This window comes from Myotis davidii, unplaced genomic scaffold (assembly GCF_000327345.1).
Source record: "Myotis davidii unplaced genomic scaffold, ASM32734v1 scaffold304, whole genome shotgun sequence".
Lineage (NCBI taxonomy): Eukaryota > Metazoa > Chordata > Mammalia > Chiroptera > Vespertilionidae > Myotis > Myotis davidii.
Window position 1 is genome coordinate 212,815 of NW_006297661.1, and position 12,429 is coordinate 225,243.

At 38.7% G+C, this 12,429-nt stretch overlaps 1 protein-coding gene across 2 annotated transcripts in view; it reads left to right on the plus strand.

Annotated features, from left to right (window-relative positions):
* Positions 1-9,453: 9,453 nt before the first annotated feature.
* MIPOL1 (mirror-image polydactyly 1) overlaps positions 9,454-12,429 on the plus strand; it is a 340,601-nt gene continuing 337,625 nt past the window's right edge. For both annotated transcript variants that reach the window (XM_015570205.1, XM_006773314.2), the window contains exon 1: positions 9,454-9,606. The gene's annotated coding sequence lies outside the window, so the exon portion shown is untranslated. The remainder of the gene's footprint in view (positions 9,607-12,429) is intronic.

The following is a 12,429-nucleotide window of genomic DNA, read 5'->3' on the forward strand; positions in this document are numbered from 1 at the left end:
TGCTCTATCCACTAGCTGCCAATAGTAACTCACTCCCCAGTTGTAACAATCAAAAATGTCTCCAGATACTGCCAAATGTCCCCTGCTGGGCAAAATGACCTTAGTTAAGAATCACTGGTTAAGTAAAAGCGCTAACGTAATAATGAAGTCTACTTTAACTTTCTAGAATCATAAAAAGATAGACCTGGAAGAGCCTTTAGTTAGTTCCTTATATGAGAGGTGAAGAGACAGATATGATGAGATCAGGCCCTCACCTAAATTGCCAAGCTACTCAGGGGAAGAGTTGAGTGGGAAAGCCAGACATTTCCTGATTTTAAAGCTGATAATGTAGGCATTGACTGATGTCTGGGACATTTCCCATAAATTGTATTCAATACTGTGGTTATAGTACCCAGAGCATATTTCAGGTATTTCTCACCTGTTCCTTTCATCCTTAGAATGGAATCCAAAGTCCTAGCCATAGCCCAAAAGATCCTACATAACTTGGCTTCTGGCTACCTCTCCAGACTCATTTCCTAACACTCCCTTCACCCTGATCTTGTCACAGTGATTTTTTTGGCATTCCTTTGAACAATCCCAAGCATGGCTCCTATCTTTGCATTCCAGGAATGTTGTTTTCCTAGACATTTCCATGGCTTGTTTCTTCACTTCTTTCAGGCATCTGCACAAATTTTACTTTAACAGGTAGGTTCTATCTGTCTAAAATTACACTTCTCCTCAACCTTTTCACTCTTTATCTAGCCTGATTTACTTACCTTTGTTACAATTTTCAACACTTAGTCATATTCTGTATTGTTTATTCTTAGTCTTTTTCTCCTTTTGAATGCAAGGTACATGCAAAAGTAACTGAAATACTGCCTGGAACATAGTAGGCACATAATAAATATTAATTCAGTGAACGAATCACAGTCATCCCAGAAAAACACCTCATACCCCTTAAGTAATCACCCTTCATTTACCCTTGGCAACCACTAATATGATCTCTGTCTCAATAAATTTACCTATTCTGAATATCCTATATAATAAGAGGCTAATATGCAAATTGACTGAATGGCAGAATGACCGTTCACTATGACATGCACCAACCACCAGGGGGCAGATGCTCAACGCAGGAGCTGCCCCCTGGTGGTCACTGCACTCCCATAGGGGGAGTGCTGCTCAGCCAGAAGCCGGACTCATGGCTGGTGAGCACAGCGTTGGAGGCTGGAGGTTCTCCTGTCTCCATGGCAGCGCTAAGGATGTCCAACTGCTGAGGGCTCCCGAACTGCGAAAGGGTGCAGGCTAAGCTGAGGGACCCTCCCAAGTGCACGATTTTCATGCACTGGGCCTCTAGTTTCATATATTAATCTACAGCTATACATTTTCTTTTAACACTGTTTTTGCTGCATCCTATAACTTTGATATGTTGTATTTCCATTTTCATGTTTCTTAAGATATTGTTATGGGTTGAACTGTGTTCCCCCAAAAAGATGTGTTGAAGTCCTAACCCCCAGAACCTCAGAGTATGACCTTATTGGGGAATAGGGTCTTTGCAGAGTAATAAAATTAAAACGAGGGCATTAGGTTGACCTTAATCCAATATAACTGATTTTTTAAAAGGAGAAAATTTTGGACACAGAGGCAGACATCCACAGAAGGAAGTATACATGAAGAGACACTCAGAATACTGCTTGTTCACTGTTGTCAGTAGTATGTTTTAAAATCAGGAAGTGTGAGGCCTTAATTTGTTCTTCTGTCTCAGGATTGTTTTGGCTCTTTGGGATCATTTGTGTTTCCAAGTGCATTTCAGGATTTCTTTTTTCTTCTATTTCTGCAACACATGCCATTGAGGTTTTGATAAGAATTGAATCTGTAAATGGCTTTGAGTAGTATGAACATTCTAACAATATTGTCTTCCAATTCACAAGCACAGATGTCGTTCCATTTATTTGTATCTTCATTGATTTCTTTTAGCAATGTTTTATAGTTTTCAGTGTACAAGTCTTTTACTTCCTCAGTTAAGCTTATTGCTAAGTATTTTATCCTTTTTATGCTATAGTGAGATTTTTTTAAAGTATGTTTTTATTGATTTTAGAGAGGAAGGGAGAAAGAGAGAAACATAGTAACATTAAGAATCATTAGTTGGCTGCCTCCTACACACCTCCTATTAGGGATTGAGCCCGCAACCTGGGCATCCGCCCTGACTGGGAATCAAACCCTGACCTCTTGCCTCATGGGTCAACACTAAACTACTGAATCACATCAGCTGGACAAGAGACTGTTTTCTTAATTTCCTTTTAAGATTGTTCATTATTAGTGTATTGAAACATAACTAATGTGTGTGTGGTAACTTCCTATCTTTCACTGAAATTATTCATTAGCTATAGTAGTTTTATTGTGGAATCTTTAGGATTTTCTGCATATAAGATAATGTCAACTGAAAACAGGGATAATTTTGTTTGTTTCCAATTTGGATGTCTTTGATTAGTTTTTCTTGGTCGACTGGTCTGGCTCAAATTTCCAGTACAATGTTGAATAATAATAGCAAGAGTTGGTATCCTTGCCTTGTTTTTCATTTTAAAGCAAAAGTTTTGTGTTTCATTAATGACTATTTTTATTGATTTCAGGGAGAGAGAGGGGGAGAGGGAGAGAGATATCAATGATGAGAGAGAATCATTGATTGGATGCCTCCTGCACGTTCCCAACTGCGGATCAAGCCAGCAACCCTGGTATGTGCCCTGACTGGGAATCAAATCATGATCTCCTGGTTCATAGCTTGACACTCAACCACTGAACCATGCTAGCAGGGCTCTTAGTACTCCTTTTGCGGCACTCATCCCATAGTTTTGATATGTTGAGTTTATTTTCATTTTTCTCCAGATACTTTCTAAATTCTCTTGTGATTTCTTCTTTGACCTATTGGTTGTTTAAAAGTGTGTTGTTTAATGTCCATATATTTATGGATTTTTCTTCTGCTTTTGATTTATAGCTTTATTTCCTTGTGGTCAGAGAAGATACTTTGAATTACTTCAATCTTCTCAAATTTGTTAAGACTTGTTTTGTGGCCTAACGTATCTTCAAGAATGTTCCATGTGTGCCTGAGAAGAATGTGTATCCTGCTATTGTTAGGTATAATGTTATGTCTGTTAGGTCTAGGTGGCCTATAGTGTTGTTTAAGTCTTCTGTTTCTTTATTGATCTGTCTTGTTCTACTCACAATTGAAAGTTAGATATTAAAATCTTCTTCTCTTGTATTGCAATCCATTTCTCCCTTCAGTTCTGTCAATGTTCACTTTATATACAGAGATGGGCAAAAGTAGGTTTACAGTTGTTCATACGGAAAAAGATATGCAGGTGATGATGAATCATATTAGCTCTGTGTTTCACATATTCATAACTGTAAACCTGCTTTTTGCCCCTCCCCCATGTGAGAATTTTAATGTAAATGCATGTACATTCAAAATCTATAATATATTGCTGATGAATTGGCCCTCTTATCATTATATAATGCTTTCCTTTATGCTTTGTGACAGTTTCTGACACAGGCATGGCCACTCCTGCTCTCTTTAGGTTTTAATTTGCATGAAATGTCTTTTTCCATCCTTTCACTTTTAGCCTATGTTTCTTTAGATCTAAAGTGAGTCTCTTGTAGTTAGATCTTGTTTTCTCATCCATTCAGCCAATTGATGTATTTTAAATGGGGTACTTAATACATTTACATTTAAAGTAATACTGATAGGGAAGGACTTACTATTGCCATTTTGTTAATGTATTTCTCGTGTGGCTCCCCCCCCCCATCCTTTCCTTTGTTGCCATAATTTTTTGTGTTTTCTTGATTTTTTTGTAGTGATAAGTTTTGATTCCTTTCTCATTTCCCACTGTATATATTCTATATATTTTTTCCTTGTGGTTATCATTACAATGACATAAACTATCTTAGCATTATGACAACCTATTTTAACCCAATAACTTAAATTCAATTACATATAAAAACTCTACTTGTTTACATCTCTGATCTACCCTTTATGTTGTTGATAACAGAAATTACTTCTTTTTCATGTTGCATATTCATTACTTTTATGTTTTGTTTAAAAGTCATTTATGCTCCTACATTACAATACTAGAAATTCTATATTTGACTTTTTTATATACTTGATTGATTTTTTAATAGAGGAAGGGAGAGAGATAGTTAGAAACATTGATGAGAGAGAAAGATTGACTAGCCACCTCCTGCACACCTCCCACTGGGGATGTGCCCGCAACCAAGGTACACAACCAAGGTACATGCCCTTGACCAGAATCGAACCTGGGACCTTTCAGTCCGCAGGCAGACGTTCTATGCACTGAGCCCAACCAGTTAGGGCTCTATATTTGTGTTTATACTTACCTTTACCAGGGAGGTTTATATTTTCACATGGTTTTGAGGTGCTGCTTATCATCTTATTGTTTCAACTTAAAGGTTCCCATCAGCATTTCTTATAGTGTAGGTCTAGCAGTGATGAACTACTTCAGCTTTTATTTCTCTGGGAAAATCTTAATTTCTTCTTCATGACTGAAGGACAGTTTTGCAGAATATAATATTTTTTATTAACAGGGTATTTTTATTTCAGCATTTTTAATATATCATTCCAGTCCCTTGTAGCCTGCAAGGTTTCAGCTGAGAAATCTGATTATCACATAGAAGCTCCTTTGTACGTGCCTTTTTCCTGCTGCTTTCAAGATTCTCTTATTTGTCTGTGACTTTTGATGTTTGGTTATTATGTGTCTCATTGTGGGTCTGTCTCTACATTTATTCTAGGAAGAGTGTCTGAGTCTCCTGAATTTATCCATTTCTCTCCTGAAATTTGGTGACTTTGAGGTAGGTCATTAATTCTTCAAGTAGGCTCTTTGTCTCTCTTTATCTTCCTCTTCTAGGATTCCCATAATGCATACTTTGTTCCACATGGTGGTGTCCCATAAGTCTTTTATAACCTCTCTTAATTTTTCTTCTTCTTTTTTAAAAAATATATTTTATTGATTTTTTACAGACAGGAAGGGAGAGGGATAGAGAGTTAGATACATCGATGAGAGAGAAACATCTATCAGCTGCCTCCTGCACACTCCCCACTGGGGATGTGCCCGCAACCAAGGTACTTGCCCTTGACCGGAATCGAACCTGGGACCCTTGAGTCCGCAAGCTGACGCTCTATCCACTGAGCCAAACTGGCTAGGGTTTCTTTTTTTTCTTTTTCTTTTCTTTTTACTTCTCTGCCTTGGTAATTTTGAAAGTCCTATCTTAGAATTTGATTATTCTTTGTTCTGTCTGGTCATGTCTGATGTAGAATTCCACTAATAATTTTGTTAATTCCATTACTGTGCTCTTTAGGTTCAGAATTCCTATTTGGGTATTCTCTATAGCAGCGGTTCTCAACCTGTGGGTCGTGAACCCTTTGGCGGTCGAACGACCCTTTCACAGGGGTCGCCTAAGACTATCCTGCATATCAGATATTTACATTATGATTCATAACAGTAGCAACATTACAGTTATGAAGTAGCAACGAAAATAATTTTATGGTTGGGTCACAACATGAGGAACTGTATTTAAAGGGCCAGAAGGTTGAGAACCACTAGACTATGGTCTGTTTTGGTAAATATTCCATGAAGACTTAACCCTTTGGGGTCATTTGTCTACTCTCAGCCACCAAAGCTTTGAACCATACGAATCCTAACTCTATTCATTCATGTATCAGTTCATAATTTCTCTGAAAGCTCTTAAGTGTCTAAGCGACCTTGTCACAAACTAAAACACTGCCCCAACAAATCAGAGATATCGAAACTCAATATAACAAACGCAGACGTTCCACACTCGCCATGCAAAACACGACGTAGTAAGTGATAACGTTTGTAGTGATTCTACTAGTAGTGACGTAGTTCCAAAAAAGAATTAATAAATCTTGTTTATCCTTCATAATCTTGCATGTTATGTATCTCTGCTCTTTCAATGGAAATTAATTCCGACCAATACGACACCCATGTCCAAATTTAATACGACTGCAAAGGGTTAAATGTGTATTATGCTGTTAAAAGATGGTGTTCCATAAATATAAATTAGGTAAATAGGTTGATAGTGTTGTTCAAATCTTATATACCTTTATTGATTATCTGTCTACTGATTAACTTTATCTGTAGATTCAATGCAATTCCCATCAAAACTACCAATCAAGGAAGTTTTTTTGTGGCTACTGATAAAATGATCCTAAAGGTTTTATGGAGAGGCAAAATACCCAGAATAGCCAATACAATATTGGAGGAGAAAAACAAAGTCAGAAGATTAATACTATCTACCTTTAAGACTACTATAAAGCTATAATATTCGAGACAGTGTGGTATTTGTAATAGAAAAGATAAATAGGTCAACTGAACCGAACAAAAAGCCCAGAAATAAGACAAAAAAAAAGAGAGACAAGTGATTTTTGACAAAAACAAAAAACAACAACAACAAAAGTAATTCAATGGAGAAAGGATAGTCTTTTCAAGGGAGGGTGGTGGAACAACTGGACATCCACATACAAAAATAAATCTAAGTACAGAATGTATACCTTTCATAAAAATTAACTCAGAATGGATCATAGATCTACTAGTAAATGTACAATCCAAAATTATTAATCTCCAGAATATAAACAGATGAAAGTCTAGGTGACCTTGGGTTTGGTGATCACTTTTTACTTTATTATCATTATTATTTTATTGATGAAAGTATTACATATGTCTCCTTTTTCCCTAATTGACCCTCCTCCCCGGCCACTCCCACTCCCCAGGACAAGCCTCCTACTTTAATAATTTTTTAAAAAACATTTTTATTTATTGTTAGAGAGGAAGGGAAATGTGTTTGGGATGTAAGAGCAAAACATGGATTGGCCCCTTAGCAGGGATGGAGACTGCAACCCGGGCAAGTCCCCTAACTGGGAATCAAACAGGCAACCTTTCAGTGCACCGGACAATGCCCAACCAACCAAGCCATACCCATGCACAACTGAGTGAGCTACACCAGCCAGGGCAGTGATCACTTTTTAAATACATTAAAGCACAATCCATAAAATAAAAAATTAGGAAGTTGGACTTCATTAACATTAAAATATTCTGCTCTGTTAAATATACTATTAAGAAAATGAGAGTAGCTACAGCCTGGGGGACAATATTTGCAACACACATACCCAATAAAGAATACGTATCCAAAATATGCAAAGAAATCTTAAAACTCAGTAATAAGAACACAACACAATTATGGGACAAACAATAAAAAATAGGCAAAATTTCTGAACATATACCTCATTAACAAAGATATACAGATGGCAAATATGAAAAAATGCTCAACATCAAGTCATCAGGGAATTGCAAATTAAAATGATATCCCTTACAATAAAAATCTCTGTGTATATGTATGTGTGTATATGTGTTGTTGTTTCTGTTTCTGTAGACAACCCTGACTAATATACAAGGGATTCTTAGCTACTTATAGGCATTTTTATCCATTTTTTTCGTATTCAGAACTGACTGAAGTGCTTGGCACATTTTCAGAGACTGGTGATATTTATGGACTTTAGAGTATTTGCCATTTGATCTTCCTTTGTTCCCTGTAATGGAAGAGGCGTTATTTTTCTTTTCCCCCTCATCTTTATCCATATTTCTGCAAAAGCCCTGCTTGTAGGAGGATTGAAGGCATAGACATCTTTGATAATTAGTTTGAGAAGCAGAAAGCTCTAATTGGTCTCTTTCATTTCTTGTAGACTGGAACTGTTAGCAGGATGGAGAATACGAAGTGCATATTGTGAGTGAAGGTGGTGGTGGAAGAGGGTTGGGGAAAAATGAGCTTTTTTGTGAAAAGTTCAGAAAAAGGGAAATAAAGAGTTACCTCAGGTAATTGGAGGAAGGACTAGGGAGAAAAGGCCTAATGTTTGAACTCACTGAATAAAAAAGGCAGAAGGAAAAAACAGGCCATCAAAAGGAAAGAAAAACATGGGTTTTCTCTTTACCCAGATAATAAGCTTTAATATACTAGGATTAATAATGCACCTTTACCCCCCCCCCCAAAATAGTATAACTACTTTTTCTAAATTTTACTTATAAATTAATTATTTGATTTGAATTTTCTTAATGTTGTGGTCATTATTCCCACTTATTTCTTGTTATTCCTTAGCTAGGAAAAGCAACTTTCCCCCCTCTTTTTTTTCTTTTTTTAACACATAATTTGAGTTGGTCCTAAACCTCTTCATAAGTCATTGTTCCAGATTGGAGTGCCTTTCCCATCTACTCGAACAAACTATCCCCGTCCTCTATATTTTTACGGTACTTTGTGTCTATAAATACCTGATTCAAACCTTGACTAAATTAAAGAAAAAAATGCATTTCAAAGTTTATTCTGTATCAAACCTCTTCAGAACAATAGCCATTCAGTACAATAAAACAGTTTGAATTTTATAACCTATTATGTTCCAACTAATTTACATACAATTTAGTAAGTTTACATACAAACTTACTAAAGTTTAAGTTCATTTCATTAACTTTAACCACTAATTTGGGAAACTGCCAACATTTCATCTTATGTGTATTATCTGTAAAAATTATTATTGCTTATTATCCAACACCCAGAACCTGGCACTTTGTATGTACTCAATAAATACATGTCTGAATGAATAAAATAAAATATTTGGTGTCTGAAGGAGTTAACGTGACATAAAAACAATACTAATCTGGAGAACAAGAGAACCACATTTGAATTACTAACAGCTAAATAACTATGCCAGCCATTCCTTGTTTCATCACAGAGGTACACGGATTTAAGTCTTCATTTTTGTTGTTGTTAATTCTGGAAGGTTCAACATTTTGTCTTAATGAACGTTAGCATCCAGAGCTCTTTCTAGTACTTAAGTCAAGAAGGTTACACTAACTTTTGGTCGAAACTTTTGGGCCGCTTTCGCTCACCCATCTGGAGCCCAACTTTGGCCCTTTCTTTCCAACTAACAATTCGCCACGCCCCCCTCTCTCCTGTCCCGGGCCTCGCAATTGCACTCCCCGCCTCACCTCGAACCACATACAACAAAACAGGAAACCCCGATATCACCAGCTCCCCCGGAGACCACGCAACGCCCCGAGGAGGCCACAGGGCGCGTGTTTAACCACGCGGTTTTCCTCCTCTAACCCGACGGGGTTTTGCGCAGACAACATGTCCCGTGTTTTGCTTTCGCAGATCGCGCCGGTCGTCCGGGCCCCGACAATCGCAGCCCCGGGGGGAGCGGCCCTGGAAGACTACTAGCACCGCCTCCTTCGGTCTCCAAACTCCCCGGAGGCCTTCCCCAGCTCGCTCCCTCCCCCAGGAGACCCCGCCCCGCCCCGCGCCCCGGCGCCGGCACGCGCATGCCCGGTGCGCACCGTGAGCCCTACGGGAGCGCCTGCTGCTGGGTTCCCCGAGGCCCCCGCGCGCAGTGCGCCCGCTCCCTGCGCTGCGCCCCGCCCGAGGTTTGCGGGTGCGCGCACCTCCTCGCGCGGGAGCCCCCGGCCAGCGAGCCGCGATTGGCCGGCTGTGTGTCCGGCCGAGAAACTCTGGGCGAGCGCCCCGCGTTGGCTGGGGGCGGGCACGGGCTAATCTCAGGTAAACGGGTTTGCTGGGAGGTCGGGCGCTCGGAGCGGAAGGGTGGGCTGAGAACCGCGCCGGCAGTACCGCCGCAGCCTCCTCGGAGACGGTGAAGGGGCGGCGCGGGACCTGCGCTCGGGAACGTTGTCCCCGTGCGGCTGGAGGGAAGGGGCTCCCTGGAAGGTCAGTCTTGTAGGGGTCCACACGTCGTCTTTCTGGGTCTGATCTAGGCATCTTCACTGACTTCCCGTTAGAGAGTTAGCATTTTATTCAAGGGTGTAGGTTTTTGTTTGTTTTCCTTTAAGTGGCAGCGAGTTAGAGGGTATAGTCCTGGTTCAACCTATGATAGACCCTGTGCCCTTGAGAGTCACATCATCTTTGTATTTCATTTCTAACTCTTGTAACTTTCGGCAAAGAATGCGGTGCTTCTTTAGGTACACTGAGCCATGCCTTAGAAAAGTACTGTTTGCATATGTTTTGATACACAGTGTTTCTTGGCCCAAATTTCTCTGACTGGAAGATGACATCACGCAACAGAATTTGTAAAGTACTTTAAGCTGCATGGATGGAAGGAACTGGATAAACAGAAGATAACAGCATTAATAGACAGGATAGTAGAAAGAAAAACTTTCCACAAGAACCGACTTTTTTTGAAAAGCTCATTTGAACATTTTGTGGAAATTAAATCACCATAATTAGTAGGCAAAGGTAAACCAAAACAATAGGGCCAAACAAAATTACATTTAAAGGAGGTTTCCCTTTCTTCCTCAGATAATTTTAATATACCATCACGAGGTGTTGGCTTGTCAAAGTTTCTCGTTGGGATCTAGTGTGAAACTAAGCTACATATTCCTTTGGGAAATCTATGCAACAGTCTACCAAGAATATTGATGAAAACAAAGCTGACTTCTGTATTAGGTAACAGGGATTAAAGGTATCACACTGGTGAGCGATGATGATGCCAAGTCAGAAAGTGAATGGGAGATGTACATAATTGTCCTTCAAAGACAGAGTTCATGCAATTTTTTTTTGTGTGTTAATTTTTAAAGGGCAATTGACCTCCAGAAAAGTGCATGAATCATAAGTGTACAGCTCGCTGAGTTTTCACAAAGTATATCCAGTACCTTGATCAAGGAAAAGCATTATTTGCCTCCTGGAAGGCCCACTTTGTGCCCCTTTCCAAAGATAACCATTATCTTGATTTTTAACATCATCTATGAATTTATCTATTATTTACTTTATGTAAATGGAATCATACAGTATGTAGTCCTTTCTGTCTCACTTTGCCCATATTGTATTTGTGAGATTTTATACAGTTACGTGGCAATAGTTTGTTTTTTCTTATGCTGTATGGTATTCTACCCAGTTTTTGGCTATTACCAATAGGACTGCTATGGACATTTTTATAAGTATTTTGGTGAACATATGTATACATTTCTGTTGGATATATCCATATCCAACATATAATGAATTTTGGAGATTAACACACTGGTTAAATTGCTGTATTATAGGATCTGCAGGTATGTATTTTTGGTATAACTTCCAAAAAGGTTTTCAAATGAATTGTGTTAAGTAACACTACTTTTTAGCAATGCTTGAGAATTCTGGCTCCTCCAAAAGCTTACAACAGTTAGTAGTATCTTACTTATTTTAGCCACTTGGGTAGGTATATAATATATAGTGATATCACTTCGGGGTTTTCCCCTGATTTCCCTAATGACTAATAATATTTAACACCTTTTCATATGTTTCTTGGCCATTTGGCTATCCTTTATTGAAGAGGTTATCACATTTTATGTAAAGAGCCACAAAGTAAATATAGGCAGCCCTGGTTTTGTAGAGTTTCAGTTAAAGCAGTACTTGGTGATTCTAGGGCTGCCTGTATTTTAGGCTTTCCTTCCTTCTTTCCTTTCTTTTTTGCCTGCTTGTTTGCTTGCCTGCTTATCTCCCTCCCTTCTTGTTTTATAGTTTTCTAGCCTTGCTATGTGGAAAAATGTTCAGAAATGATTCTTTAATCTTTTCATTGGTGGTGGTGAAATCATTAACTGAGATAGAGTATATTGGAAAAGTATAAATACATAAATAGTATTAAGTAATATGTGCGGTAGTATTTTAGGGTTAAATTTTAAATCCCTACACATCCTTTCTTTGCTTTTTACCAGTTTTACCTCAAGACTAATTAGAGATCTGTTTGAGACTTCTTTAAATTGTTCTTATTGCTCCTCTCCTTTCTCCCATCCCTTTAAAACTGAGGAACAAGAGAGAGGTAAGAAGTGAGAAGAGAAAGGAGACATAAGCCTTCTTTGATATTGCATAAAAGGCTAGGGAAAGGGTAACTATCCAGACAGTTCTGCAGAAAAAGTTCTCAAAAGCATAAAATACTATTTACAATACTTTGAGATGGATATTGTCTTTTGAGCTGTTCCATCTTGGGATAGCTTGATTGAAAAGTGTATCTACTGATTGAGTATATTTATAATACGGGAAATAATAGTCAGTGGCTTGGGCCATGAAACTCAGTCGTGGCACCCTGCCCAGGATGAAGGTCTGTCTTCCTGAAGTGCCCCATTGGGCTGTCCAGGTCATCTTCTCTTACTTTGGGCTCCCTGCCTTTCACTCTGTACCAAAAGTATCAAAAAACTTTCAAAAGTATCACTTTCTTTGATTACTGTTTCAGCCTATGTTAACATTTTAAGCCAACACTTTCTTTTTCTTTAGGTGGTTTGTAGAAGTGAATTTAGGTGTATATTTAGATAATAGTGGCCAGTGCACAATATTCGTGCACGGGCCTGGGGGTGTCCCTCAGTTTGGCCTGCATCCTCTCCAATCTGGGACATCCCT